Source organism: Pantherophis guttatus, chromosome 4, assembly GCF_059756535.1.
Source record: "Pantherophis guttatus breed Tessera chromosome 4, ASM5975653v1, whole genome shotgun sequence".
In the NCBI taxonomy this organism is placed as follows: domain Eukaryota; kingdom Metazoa; phylum Chordata; class Lepidosauria; order Squamata; family Colubridae; genus Pantherophis; species Pantherophis guttatus.
This window is the reverse complement of record NC_142066.1, coordinates 119150373-119164985: the sequence shown is the minus strand read 5'-3', so window position 1 is coordinate 119164985 and position 14613 is coordinate 119150373. Positions and strand designations below refer to the sequence as shown.

At 38.2% G+C, this 14613-nt stretch overlaps 1 protein-coding gene across 17 annotated transcripts in view; it reads right to left on the bottom strand.

The window, feature by feature from the left end:
* Positions 1-9869, bottom strand: part of OSBPL3 (oxysterol binding protein like 3) — a 112994-nt gene extending 103125 nt beyond the window's left edge. For 4 of the 17 annotated variants that reach the window (XM_087892661.1, XM_087892660.1, XM_087892662.1 and 1 more), the window contains exon 1: positions 9586-9709. The gene's annotated coding sequence lies outside the window, so the exon portion shown is untranslated. Of the gene's footprint in view, positions 1-6032; positions 6121-8442; positions 8570-9585 lie in introns of those variants that run through there. The other 13 variants (XM_087892657.1, XM_034402133.3, XM_034402139.3 and 10 more) reach the window with 8 other exon arrangements.
* Between the last annotated feature and the right edge of the window lie 4744 nt (positions 9870-14613).

The following is a 14613-nucleotide window of genomic DNA, read 5'->3' as shown; positions in this document are numbered from 1 at the left end:
CAATCAATCAATCAATATAATTTTTTTATGTTTCATATTTTTAAACTGTTCATTTTTAAAGTCGGGCTCTAGGTGACGTATAACATAACTAAGTAAAAACATTGAAAAATTAACATTAAAATTAAAAATTAAATTAGAGTTAATTTTTTTAAAAAATTATAGAATAATGAAAATTAAACATCAAAAGGGGGGAAATCCTATTATCTATATTGATTTTATTAAAAAAGATACCAACCACTAACCATTTTTTAAATGAAAGTGTCAAAAATTATTATTGTAACAGCTTGTTCAGATTTTAGGCTATATTCTGATATAATCCTAAATTATACCGTTAGTTAAAGATATGAGACATATCCTATACCAGTGATGGCTAACCTTTTTTTCCTCTGGGTGCCAAAAGCGTACATGCGTGCGCTATCACACGCATGTGTGTTCCCACACCCATAATGCAATGCCCGTCCTGCACACCCCGCCCCCTGCACACGTGTGCACAACCCCCCGCGCATGCACACGTGACCCCCCCCTTTTGGCCTCACATTCCAAAACAGCACGGGGGGGAGGAAGCCTGACTTCCCAAAATGGCTAGAAATGGGGGCGGGGAGCGTAACCTCCCAAAACAGCTGGAAGGGGAATCTCCAGAGATCTGGGAAGGCACAGGCAGCAGAAAGTGAGGAGAAAGGTAGCCTCCCCCCACATGCACGCTTGTCTTCCGCTTCCAAAACAGAGACCCAAAAATCAGCTGGCCGGCAGGAAGCTCTGGAGCATGCACAGTGGAGCTGAGCTGGGCGATGGCTCGTGTGCCCACAGAGAAGGCTCCGCATGCCACCTGTGCCATAGGTTCACCATCACGGTCCTAGACAAACATCAGTTTGGAGGAAGGAAGGCAGGTAGGCAGGCAGGCAGGAAGAAAGGCAGGCAGTCTTTAAGTAACATCAAAAGCTCTCACTTTTCAACTAACTTTTAGAATTATTGAACCTATCTGTAATCTGAATTATGAATTGTATTTAATTATAATTTTATAGTTAGCAAAGATAATTCATCTTTATAAACTATGCTTGAAAGTTGATTTTCCTTATTAAATTATAATTAAGTCATAATTACGTGGCAAGTTATGGAGAATGGAGATGTTGCAGGCCAGGGATGCTTTGTGAGTTGACATTATCTTTTATAAAGTTAAGATATAGATTATACCCAAAACAAGATTTGAATAAAGAGTTGCCCCAATATCAATATTTAAAATTCTGAAAATTTATTTTAAACCTGACACTAAAAATGGTTGAAATTAGCACTACTGTATTTCATGATATGAGGGATTTACAATACAGCAGAAGTTTTAAAAATTGGCTATGCATTTCATATAATGTTCCAGCAATAAAAGTCCTATCCAGAATCTTAACATCTATATATAGAGAGGGAAGAGAGAATGGTCTTTAGGAACAGGAGGAATTGCTACTACCAAGAGAATTGCTGGATAAAAGATATCTGGTTCTGGTATGTAATCTGAGTAAATGTACTCAGGCAACACCATCATTAATTTTCATGAAAATAAAAGAAGGAAAGGGGAAAGTCAGAAAGTGTATTATTTTATTAACAATGATTTGCATCAAACTACAAGTAGGATTGTAATATCAGAAACTAGAGAGGCATGTTAATAATAACAGCAAAATGCCACTTTTTTCTTAGAAACTGTTTATTAAAATAAGATATCTTATAGACTGCAAGGAAGAACCAACACAGCTAAAAGCACATGGTGGACAAGCTCTTTCACTTCCTTAGCAAAGCAGCAACTCTCAAAAAGAAGTGACGAAAAATGGAGAAATAAAGGTGAAAGTTCCAGCAATAGATTTTCTAGTATTCCCTGAACTAAAACACCACAGCCCCTTTGGGTGTCATAGTTTCGAGTAATGAACTCAAGGAAATCAGGATCATGCAGTTTATTAGGCATGCTTCAGATCATGGTAATAAGCCTGCAGCCCTATTTTTATTTTCAGTATTTTGTTCCAAAACTGCACATTTAGTTATTTGTATCCTTACACCATTCCATATGATCAAGAGATTCATCCACTATTAACAAAGTGGCCTCAAATTAATAGTACATGCTGAAGTTTTATGTTTCCTATAAAAGAACATATACTATTTTTCAATGTCAAGTAGACCAGAAACTCACTGCTTTGTTCCACCTGCTTATGAAAGAGGGTTGGTTTAACTTCAACTCATACAGTAGTAGTCCTGCAAATCTGGGCTGTAATCCACAATCCATTTACTCCAGATCAGCCTAATTAAAATCACAGGAACTGCACTTGGGTCAAGTAGTACAAATGACTTTTTAGGTATGTGTCATTTCAAGATAAAGTGTATTTACTGCATGTAACATTTCTGGTCTAATTGAGCTCCCCATTCATTTGTTGGTTTATAGTTGCTTTTAAAAAGATACAGCCAGAAATTAAGAAGAACATCATAAATTATATACTGGCTGTTAATAGCTATTTCACCAGAAGTGAAGTAGGACACCATAAATTATATACTGAGTGTTACTTGCCTACATCAACTAAATCACTGCCACTGCCATGATTAAAAGTTTTTCCAAACCAGGAATTTGCTTGGAAAACTAAACAGAAATATCAAAGAACTAAACACACAAGTATCTTAATGGAGAGCAAAATAACAATTTAAATGTAAAATCTGTACATTATAAAGAGGTTCTCTTCATTATAAAGAGGTCCCCTTCAGTCACATGGGAGTCACTGACTTGTAGTGCATTCCCATACAGGTAAACATATGGGAGTGCCTCATGGGAAAGTGTCTCTGGCACAGCCGAAGACTGCAGCTGAAGGGCACCTGAAAAACTAGTCATTTGCAAATTAAGCATTGAAAAAATAAAGCTGGAAGATAAAACAATTCTAGCCAATTTTTTCCAACTACACAAAAAGATCTATAAATCTTTCTCTTATGTGTTTTTCTAACATGATAAAATGATGTAATGATGAACATTATATTGGTCTGGCTGTTGTTTTGATTTGGATTATGAGATGTTATTTTAAAGTAAATTCATAAAGTTCATTATTTGTTATATATAAAAAATAAGTAGATTCACTACTCACTTTTAGTGGTTTAGTGAATAATTCATAAATAGCAACAAATTACCATAAATGGTATGTTATAAGCAAGCATATCATACCCGGGCATACATTCATTGTATTCCATGTCTATTCTTCCTTTTATTGAATTCAACTCACAAATCTGTTGATTAAATTCAATAGAATTACTTTTATGGCATAACACTCACAGTGGGCCAAGGATGGCATGTTGCTGCATGACCCACCAGCTGTTTGCACATCCAATTCAGAGTGTTCATTATGTTGAGGGCCCCAACACGGAGGAGTGAGAAATTGGGGCTTGTTGGCACTTTATTAAGACCAGCCCTATTCTCTGGAACATCTGGACTTCAAAGACACATATAAGCTCTTTGACTTTAGGAGAATTTTGGAAGTATGTTTATTTTACTCCATCTGAACATTGTCTCAAACTTATAAAAGTAGATAGTGTGAAAACAAATATATTGATATATATTGACAAACTGAAAATGATGCAACTTATATATTTGTATCAGTTGTTGTAATGCAAGTACTAAGCTGGTTTCAATGATGTCACAATGCACACGTTGTCATTTTGGTGTCACCAAGATTTGTTATGGATACTGTTATGATGACTGACCTCCATGAGGAAGGATGGATTACAAATGCTAGAAGTAACATTGCCTCAATTCCCCATACAACTGGAATTTGAAGGCAGGATGAGTATATAGCAAACTGTCATTCAGAATGGTGGCTGTTCATAAAGTCCCACGTCACAGCTTTGTAGAGCTATTGCACTGCAACATAATCCCAGCAAGCACATTTCTGCGGGGCGTAGGATCAAGGAAGACTGTGTTACGTGTTATGAAATTTGCTTTTAAGTTGACAGAAAAAGCTATCAATATGTATGATCCTCTCTCCCTCCACAGATTGGGATGCTAAGTTATTGAAAAAAATTACATGATTGGAATACTGTAACAATTTCATCTAAGTCAGGCAAACAAATTTAGGAAGTACATATTACTGAATTACTGATGCATAAATTTTACGTTTTGACATGCAGGCTTACTTACTTACTTTACTTACTTTATTTGATTTATATACCACCCTACTCCCGAAGGACTCAGGGCGGTGAACAGCCAAACAGTAAAAATACATAGATACAAAATTTAAAAATAAAGTAAAATCGAATTAAACAATTTGGCCCAGACAGATTAAAACACCCCAATCATTTAAAAACCGATTAAAATTTGCATAATTAAAAAGAGGGAAAAGGCTCATAGCTTTATTTATACTTTTTTTTTTAACAGACAAATCCTGTCTTACAAATAGTACTATAATTTGCAAATGTTTTGTCGGTCTCTTAAACAGAATATGTAAGGCGTTTTTTTAAAAAAAAACAGTTTCATTTCAGACATCTATATTTCCTGTGCAAGCAGTTAACACGTGGATTTACCACAGTTGCAACTGTTTTTCTTGCCCTTCCTTAGATTATTTTATTCTCAGAGCAATGTTTCATTGAGCAATTTCTCCCTTACAACATAGGCAATAATGCTATACAAACCTATGAAACATAATCTGGCATTGTGAAAGCAAAATATAATCACTAAAGTTCAGACACAAAGTGTAACAAGTACAAACTAGACATAGTTCAGCTCAAACAATATAATCCTGTTGTGCATGTTTCCTACAATACCAGCCATACCAATAGGAAGAGTACACACTGCATTCTTCAGGCAGCTGGTTTTGATAGTCAAGAAATGGAAGGAAATTCTGTTATACTTTTATGACAGGAAGGAGGGGAAATATTTTTGATTTGTTTTGATAGTAAAACAAATTCCCTACTTTTCAATACAAGAATCTTGGTGTGCCAGATGTGACTACTGTGTTAGTTTCTATAGTTCATTCATGTCTTAGGCTAGGTTTGCAAATCACTGTAGTCTATTTCTGAGGACTATAAAGACTGTTAGAAGAGAGCATTCATTAGCTTGTTACAATCTACAATCTAAACATATCTGAAAGGCAGCAGGTTGAGGAAGAATGGGTTTTAGAGAAAATTACAGGACACCCACAAACCTTTTTAAAAGAGGACAGCTGCGATGGGCAACAGCCACAAAATAATATGTCTAAAAATGCAGGACACATGAACCGCACAATGTTTAGATTACCTTCTCCCATAACTTAAGATGTAAATATATTGGGGGGAGGGGGTTGTTACCTAGAATTTTGATCAAAATAAATGAGGCCTTGGAGTTCTTGAGCAATCATAACAGGGAGAAATTAAGTTGGATAATATGGTAATTAAATTACTGGAAGCACAACTAGAAATAAACTCAAGTTCACCACAGGTTTTATACTTCATTTATTCATCCCTTTTGGCAGTAAACCCCCAATTTATAAGCTCTTCTGAAACAAAGCAATTAGAATCACTGTTTTGGGAATCTGTAGCTATCAATGGAAGCTAAAAGGTAAGTATTTCCTCCTACAATTGTCATACTCAAGAAAAGCACATAACACAATATTGCAATAATCTGAAACATATGCTAATAATCCAGAAACAAGTAAACCTTGTTGGCTGGTATTTATCATTTGATCTAAGCGTATATGAAAACTGGAACCTGCTGCACACTGAGTGCATTGTTCTACTTCTCTATAAGAATTAGCAGAAACTTTTCAAAGTTTTGGCACATTTGATTTTCTACCTGAAAATGCTGGGCTCTTTAACATTCAAAACAAAAGTTTTAGCATTTCTTGTTCCTTTTTTTTCCCATTTCCATTGCGGTGACTGTCATAGTTGTATTTAACACTACTGCAATTTCTGAACTATGTTGTGCAAAGCAGGCACCCAATATCATTCAGCTTGAAACATTTCAAGCAGGGATGCCAGAATTTCAGAGTGACTAGGAAATTATTCTATACTGCTTTGTGAACAATATCCAAATAACTGAATTTAATTACCTCTTAATCCTTCTTCATAATATAGTATCCCACAAGGAGAAGGAAATAATGCATCAAATCCCCAAAGTATCTAATCCACCAGCACTTTCTGCAAGCAGGAAAAATACAATTATTCTCAAAGCCTCTGAAGTTAGTCAATAGCCAGCTGGCTGCCCATTGTTATTTCCATGGTACACAGTCAGAGGCCAAAATCAGAAGTTGTTCCCTGCTGAATTCTTCTAAGGAAAGTCACCTTTCCACAAGCATCCCCCCTGCCAACATATCCGGCAATATAAGATTAATTCTTAGAAACACAGGATTAATAAAGCAATTAATCTAATATCAGCTGCATTTCAATAGAGAGAAATATTTATGTTACAATCTTCTGGAAGCATTCAAAATGATTGAAAATCTATATGAAGCAGCAGATGAAACAAGGTAATGTCAGAAACTCTTCTTAACAATCTTACTATGAGTTGTACAGATAATGTTCAAAATCTAAATCTGTTGAAAAAATGCAAATGCAAAAACATTGGTCATATTTATTGAAATTTGCAAGTTTCAATTCTAGGTAAAAGCTAATATTATAAGCAAACCAGGGAAACAACATATCCATATATTTACATCTTACTTTAAATCAAAAAAAAAATTTTTTTAACCTAGCCTGTGAGTTCTCTCAAGAGCACGATGATGCTCTGAGGAACCCAACATTTAAAGAGTTCTGAAAGAAAGGGGGTGTATTAAGCCTAAGAAAACACATTGTTTCTTCTTATTTGGACAATTTTGATCCTCAAAACACTGCACTAAAATTTTGGTGATAGAGATATTGCGATGGATTAATGATTAGCCTCACACTTACTAAATAAATTCATCCGTGTTTGTTATACAGAACTACAATAAACTGAAGAAAAGTTTAGACTAAATCAGAATGGCAATTTAAACTGTGCTTGAAAGTATCTTATTCTGAATTTGTGGAGTAATGTAAAAGGCATACAAATTTCTCGGTTTAAGGGCCAACATGAAAAATTTTCCCCTTCTTGTAATTCTCCTTACCCCAGCCCACTATTTGCATTAGAGAAAATTTCAATAAAAATGACCTCTATTAAGTTACAGATACATAGATCAGTTGGTTGGATGGATGCTTTAAAACTCTCTTTTCAGAAGTGCTGTGACTTAAACCTCCTGAAATTCCAACAAATTTCAGGTTTTCTGATATCAACTATTTCCTACAATCTTCCTAATTGTAAAAAAGTCTTTTTAAAGAAAAAGTTCTCTTTTCCATTTTAGTTATGTTTTTGTTGTAACATAATAGTTTGACGTAAACTGGCCTAAGAAAATGGGGAACCTAAAAATAAATTAGTTTCTACCTTTTGATAGATCAGTTGTAAAACAAGAAACTATACATAAATATTGACTTCATAGTACTCTTTGACAGGTAAAAACATAGATAGCTTTTGATGCATGTTAGCCATTTCATAGATTCTTGATGATGATGATACATATACAGTTCACAAGCAGGTTTGTCAGTGTGGGGCATTCATGCGCCATATACTATTCCGTCTAGCCTTTTTGCAGCCAAGAAATAAGGAACCACTGAGATAAACATAAATGCCTATCATTGATGTATTTTGGGAATACATCATTGTATTTGAGATATTAGATGGGCTTTGTTTCCAAAAAATAAGCATATTTTTTTCTGGAAAAAGTAATGTATTTACGGTAGTTTAAAAACGAACCACATATAAAGACTTTTAAAATTAATGCTTGAAGGATGGATCTCTGTATGACTAGATCAGTCCTGAAACAGCTGTCTTATTAGCTGCTATTCTGGTTGACAATCAGTGTTTTCATGGCTATTAGGGTGAATGGGGTGATTTTTAGCAGAAATTCTTAACTACTCTATTAATTTACTTAGGCAGTTTTCCCTACAGCAGCTTAATATTTTCCAGAGATATTACAGCTTCTATTAGCCCCTGCCCAGAAGTGTCATAATCTGCAATATGACTTCCCTAAACATGTAATAAACCATGTTAGATCAGTTTATTGGCTCTAACCTCACCATTTAGACTAACAATCTTCCTCTCAGAAGGAAAAAGCTAAAAGCCTTCAAAACCTGATTAAATCATGGGTGTAATCTATGATTTAGAGGTACTGTTATCAATTTAAAAAAATTCACTTTAGTTTCACTTTAGTTTCTGGTCTTGTTTATATCTATATTTGTAGAATTATCTGTGCATGAGCAAAACTATTTATAAAACTACTTTTGTGAAACAAAATGAATAGAAGGAAGCAAAAAAAAGCAAATGAACAGGAAAGAAACATGTTAAAGTTGTACAAAATTCAGTGTGCTAAAAGTTTTTTTCCTGCCCCCTATAGCATTTAAAAACAAAATCTACCCGAATTAACAAGCTTTCCTGAAATTTATTCTTACCTGAGATCTGGCAGCAACTTGAAACATAGGTTAGACAAGTATAAGCTTTCTCAAAGCTGCTGTATCTTTAGCGCGGAGAGAGTAACACCCGAGAGGCTTTTCACCTCCTCTGAGTAAGCTGCCAAAGCTAAAAAGCAAAGAACAGGGCGGACGGGAGCGACAAACGGAAATATATTCACTTTAGGCAGCGCTACCTGTGGAAATAGGGTGGAGCCTCTTGAGCTCGTCCCATTTCGGTTCCAAGGGGGTCTTCAGAAGGGGCAGAGAATTGTTTCCATTGACTGACAGTTGCTTTGACCAAATGAAATCGTTTGAGCGAATAGCGTTTGCATGCGCTTTCCTGGGCGGCGGGGTGTTTCCATGATGTCAGTAAGCAGCGTTTCTAGGGCAGGTGGCAAGGGGCGATATGATGCGGGCGGGCAGATACCCACGGAGAACAAATCAAAGAACCTGTCAACCTGCCGGCTGGGTAAGACTTCTGTAAGCAAGAATGGTTTACCCTAAACGTGCTGCCTTTTCCAAAGTTAAGAAGAAAAGATGCTTAGCCTGAAACGTAGGTGGGTTTAAATTTAAGCCCAAAGAGACCCAGATATTTTAAATATAGAAAAGGTTGCGCTTTGTGCAAACTCAAAATTTTAGTTCAATGAACTAATCCCTCCATCTCTTCCTAATCATATGATCTAATTATGAATTCCTTTCCATAATTTCTTGGACTTTACACCACAAACACATGCAAACTCATCCTTTTAATGTAAAACAACGGTCAGGTTTTAAGAAAAACAATTTTTCAAAATACCCCACGCTCGCCCTGGGTCCTTCCCGAAAGGTATCCAAAATATTTATTACAAGAAAGGAATGCCAGCACCACTAAACAGCAAGTCTCCAGCAAGAGGCAATGTTTAAAAAATGATCGCGTTTTAGTGGAGGAATATTTGCAACGGAGAAGAACTTAAAAGGATCGTAACCAAGCTGGAAAAAAACAACCCCTTCCTTCGCTTCCATACCCCACCAAGGAAACTGTATTATAATGACGATTCAAGCATGGCTAATTAAGACCAAAATAGCATTTCTCTACCTTAAAACCATTTCGCAGACAAACCAAGGGAAAGAAGAAAAATTCAAGAAAGGTTTCAGGAGATGTACCTTATTTTTTTAATTAAGAAGCAGGAAACAGCCCCAGACATGCTCAGATCGCTTCGGGCTCATTTCAAAGTTCTGAATACTTGCTCCGGTCTTCCCTTCTCTTTCTATGGATTCTCAATGCAGTAACAAAAGGAAGGTTCCGGCAGCACCGCCCAGATTCTGCTAAGGCTGCGGTTGCTATTGGCTGTTCTCAAAGAGGCGGGGTTTCGCCTTGCTTTCTTCCAGTAATCGCGTCAATTATTTGGCACGCCATTCGACTTCTCTTGGCTAGCGAAATGAGATCTGAGTAGTCAGAATTCCTTTGGCGGCTCTACTCTTCCGCGGAACTACAGAGCATAAGGCATAGTTCTTGGCCATTACTCTACACAAAATAGTTTTGGTTTTGATTTTGATTACCGACGGTTTTTTTCCAATCCATAGAAAACAACGCTTATGGAAATTTTTAGAGTTTGCACATATAACTCAAGATATTTCATACTCCTGTCACCTATTTTGCACAACAACCCTGTAAGGCTGAGCAACAGGGACTGGCCCAAAATCACCTGTTTAGCTTCCATGCCTAAGGCAGTGGTGGGATTCAGCCAGTTTGCACCACTTCGGGAGAACCAGTTGATAACTTTCTGAGCAGTTTGGTGAACTGGTTGTTGGAAGAAATCATTAAGGCAGAGAACCGGTTGTTAAATTATTTGAATCTCACCACTGGTCTAAAGGATGTAGAGATGTCCTCGGAGTTTTAGGCTGTGATGTGTATATAAAAAGGGGATGGGACTTTGTGTGAATTTTTTAAAAATCCTTTTACAGACTGCTGCTCCAATGCCTCTGTTCCCTGTCACTGTCCTCCTACCTTAATCCCAGACAGGTGGATAATAAAACAAGTTGTAAAATTCTTTGCCTTCATAACTATTAACGCCTTTGAAGATGCTCCGTAACCCTTGGATGACGTTGGCTGATATTGAAAAAATAGGTAGAAAAACTAAAAAGGGTCAGATCAGTTAGTAGATTAGTGTTTTCAAACACTGGTAACTATAAGATATGTGGACTTCAAGTTATGTTTTGCAATGCAGGTCTTAGCAGTCCTTTACTATTCACCCATTCCTTAAGGTTGATGGTAATAGAAACCCAAATCCTACATGGGAGGTGAACAGAGCTACAGTTTAGACTACAAACCCAGCTGTGAAGTTATTTCTTTTTAATTTTTTATTTTTCAACTTTAATTCCCTCGATTTAGCAAGTACAGGGACTATTTGTTGGACATTGGAAACTAGTGGGACTTGGAAGGCCTTCCCTTCTTTTTATAATAAAGTGTGCTTTACATTCAAGGTAAAATACATTCCATCTCTGATGGAGATAGGGATGAAGTTGGTTGGAAGTTACTTCTTTGAAAGTTCTACTTTTCTAATTTATTCAAATTTCCATGACAAAAGGACAGTCAGTTTTATTTGAGGGGGAAAAGGACTGAATGGGAAAGTGGATTGCAGATACTACTAAAACTCCTATTGTGCATCTGTTTATACCCTTCTATTAGTCCAAACAGTATATTAGAACAGAACAATTTTTGGATCAAGGTACTTCAAATCCACTATCTTAAAATAAGTGTAAAAAGATCTTGAACCCATGACTATTGTGGAATTAAAATTTCAAGGATCTTCAGACTACTTTTATTCACAAAGTTGTGGTGGCTGCAAGAATCCCCTAATCCCATGTTTTGTGACTTCTGATACTACCTATGGTGTCCCACAAGCAAAGTCAATCAGTAACAGGCAGAAAGTCAGAAATCACTCTCATTGCATTTTTGCTTGCCCATAGTCATTCTGTCCATCTGTTTACATAATTAAATGTTGACATTATCTACACGGAGGGAAGTACCAGCATGCAGTGGGATACCCCAAGGCTCTGTTTTAGGCCCAGTAGTCTTCAACATCTTCACCAATGATTTAGATGACAGGATAGAAGGGAAACTCATCAAATTTGTAGATGACATCAAGCTGGCAAGACTAGCCAATACTCCAGGAGATAGATTCAAGATCCAAAAGGAACTTGACCAGTGGTGGGTCCCACCTACCTTTGCTACCAGTTCACAACTGTGCCTGTGCGCAGCGCTTCTGCGCATGCGCAGAACCTTCTACACATGTGCAGATTGTCTGTGATGACATCCGGACGGGGGGCGGAGCCTCCCGCTGCCACCACTACCGGTTCACAGGAACTGGGGTGAACCGGTAGAAATCCACCAATGAACTTGACCGACTTGAACAATGGACCCTATCTAACAAAATGAAATTCAATGTGGAGAAAAGTAAGGTTTTACATTTATGCAAGAAAATCCAAATGCACAAAAATAGAATAGCTGGCATCTGGCTCAATAGTAGCAATTGCAGGAAGGACCTTGAAGTCCTAGTGGACAGTCACTTAAATATGAACCAGCAGTGTGCTGCAGCTGCCAAAAAAGCCAACACAGTTCTAGACTGTGTTAATAGAATCAAGATCATGTGAAGTATTAATACCACTTTATTCCAAGTGTGGACTTTTGGTAAGTTCACACTTGGAATATTGTATCCAATTTTGGTTGCCACGATATAAAAAAGATGCCGAGACTTGAGAAAGATTGCAGAGAAGAGCAATAAAGATGATTAGGGGATTGAAGATTAGAATGGTTACAGGAATTGAATATGTCTAGTTTAGTGAAAAGAAGGACTAGGGATGATATGGTAGCAATGTTCCAAACTCTAAGGGGCTGCCAAAAAGAAGAGGGGGTCAAGCTGTTCTCCAAAGCATCTGAATGCAGGACAAGAATGGAGGAAACTAATCAAGGAGAGAACCACCTAGAACTAAGGAGAAACTTCCTGACAGTTAGAACAATTAATCAGACTTGCCTCTAGAAACATTGTGGGATTCTCAAATCTGCAACACTGGAGATTTTAAAGAAGAATCTGGACAGTCATTTGTTGAAATGGTATAGGATTTCCTGCTTGAGCAAGGGGTTTGGACTAGAACAGGGGTCTCCAACTTTGGCATCTTTAAGCCTGGTGGACTTCAATTCCCAGAATTCCCCAGCCAGCTTTGCTGAAGTCCGGAAGCCCGGGAGCTGAAGTCCGCCAGGCTTAAAGTTGCCAAGGTTGGAGAGCCCTGGACTCCCAGTGACGGGATGGGTCCTTCAAGCACTCTCCCTCCTCTTTCTCTCATTCTCTCTCTCTCTCTCTCCCCCGTCTCTTTCTCTCTCTCCCACTCATTCTCTCTCTTTCTCTCTCTGATTCCCCGTCTCTTTTTCTCTTTTTCTCTCTCTCTCTCATTCTGTCTCTCATTCTCTGATTCTCTCTGTCTCTTTCTATCTCTCATTCTCTTTCATTCTGTCTCTTTCTCTCTCTCTCATTCTCTTTTCATTCTCTCTTTCTCATTCTGTCTCTTTCTCTCTCTTTCATTCTGTCTCTTCTCTTTCTTTCTCTTTTTCTCTCTCTCTCTTTCAATCTCTTTCATTCTCTCTCTCTCTCTCATTCTGTCTCTTTCTCTCACTCTCATTCTCTCTTTCATTCTGTCTCTTTCTGTCTCTCATTCTTTGTCTCTCTTATTCTCGCTCTGATTCTCTCTCTTTCATTCTGTCTCTTTCTTTCTCTTTCTCTTTCTCTTTCCTTCTCTCTCATCTCATGGGCCAGCCAGTGTCTTGGGGCTGAGAGGAAGTCAAGCATCTCCCCAAGAGACTGAGGTGCATGGAGCACCAAAAGAGACCAGAAGAAATGGTCACAAAATCCAGCAAGAGACGAAGCTTTGCTCTCACTCTGGAATATGGAGCAAATCTCCATCTTATGCCCTTCCCTTCTCAGGCCTGGCGAGGAGTGACTGGGAAGGGAGGGTGAGGGGCGGGGATAGCCACTGGTGAGTTCAGCCAACAGGAAGCTACAGCAGGGGGAAGAAATGGCCCAGGGTTCCTGCCTGCACCGCCAGCCCCACCTTGCACTATACCTCATTCTGGCCGGTGAGGGCTGTGCTGCAAAATTGCAAGTTGCACAAACTTCCCTCTACGGCGGAGATTTACAGCCCCACCATGCCTGGCCAGTCCCATATTTCAGAGCTCTAGTCACAGGACTGGCCATTGCTCATCCCGGAGCAGCTCCTCCACCTGGGTGTGCTGTGGACCACCAAAATTTTCTCATGGACCACCATGGTTGGTGACCACTGGACTAGAAGACCTGCAAGGTCCCTTCCAATTCGGTTATTCTATTATGATGGGTTGCAGTCTAGTAGTATATCAAGAATACATATTTATTCAGGGAGATTTATTTATTTATTTATTTGTTTATTTATTTATTATTGCGATTTATATGCCACCTTTCTCCCTGGGGACTCAAGGCGGCTTACAAAATGACAAATTCCAATACAAATCACAATGAAATAAAATTAAAACCAGCAACCCTATTAAAAACTGTTTAAAATTATGACAATGTACCCCCAAACGGATCAGTTGAGTTGACGAAAGAGCCACATCTTCAGCTCGCGACGGAAGGAAAGAAGGTCAGGGGCTGTCCTGAGCTCGGTGGGCAATCCATTCCAGAGGGTCGGGGCTCCCACAGAGAACGCTCTCCTCCTGGGGGCCGTCAGCCGACATTGTTTGGCCGACGGCACCCTGAGGAGGCCAATTCTGTGAGAGTGCACAGGACGGTGGAAGAGCAGCTGGAGATGGTCCTGCAAGTACCCCGGGCCTAAGCCATGAGATTCTTAGCAGATATCTCCCATCAAGCTAGTTAAACATGGATTTGATGGCATAACAAATAATACATAGCTGGTTCAAAAATCAAATTCAAAGAGGGTTTGTCATCAGTTTGATTGTGTCACAGGATTTAATTCTAGGCCTTGGGCTGTTCCACATCTTTAGACTTGAATAAAAAAAAATAGAAGAAATGCTTTTCAAATTTGCATTATTAAATGGTCATTCACAGTTGACCCAAATTGGGTGGACTTGTAAAGGTTAAGGCATCAGGCTAGAAACTGGGATACCACCTTAAGCACAAAGCCAACCAGGTGACTTAGGCCAATCAC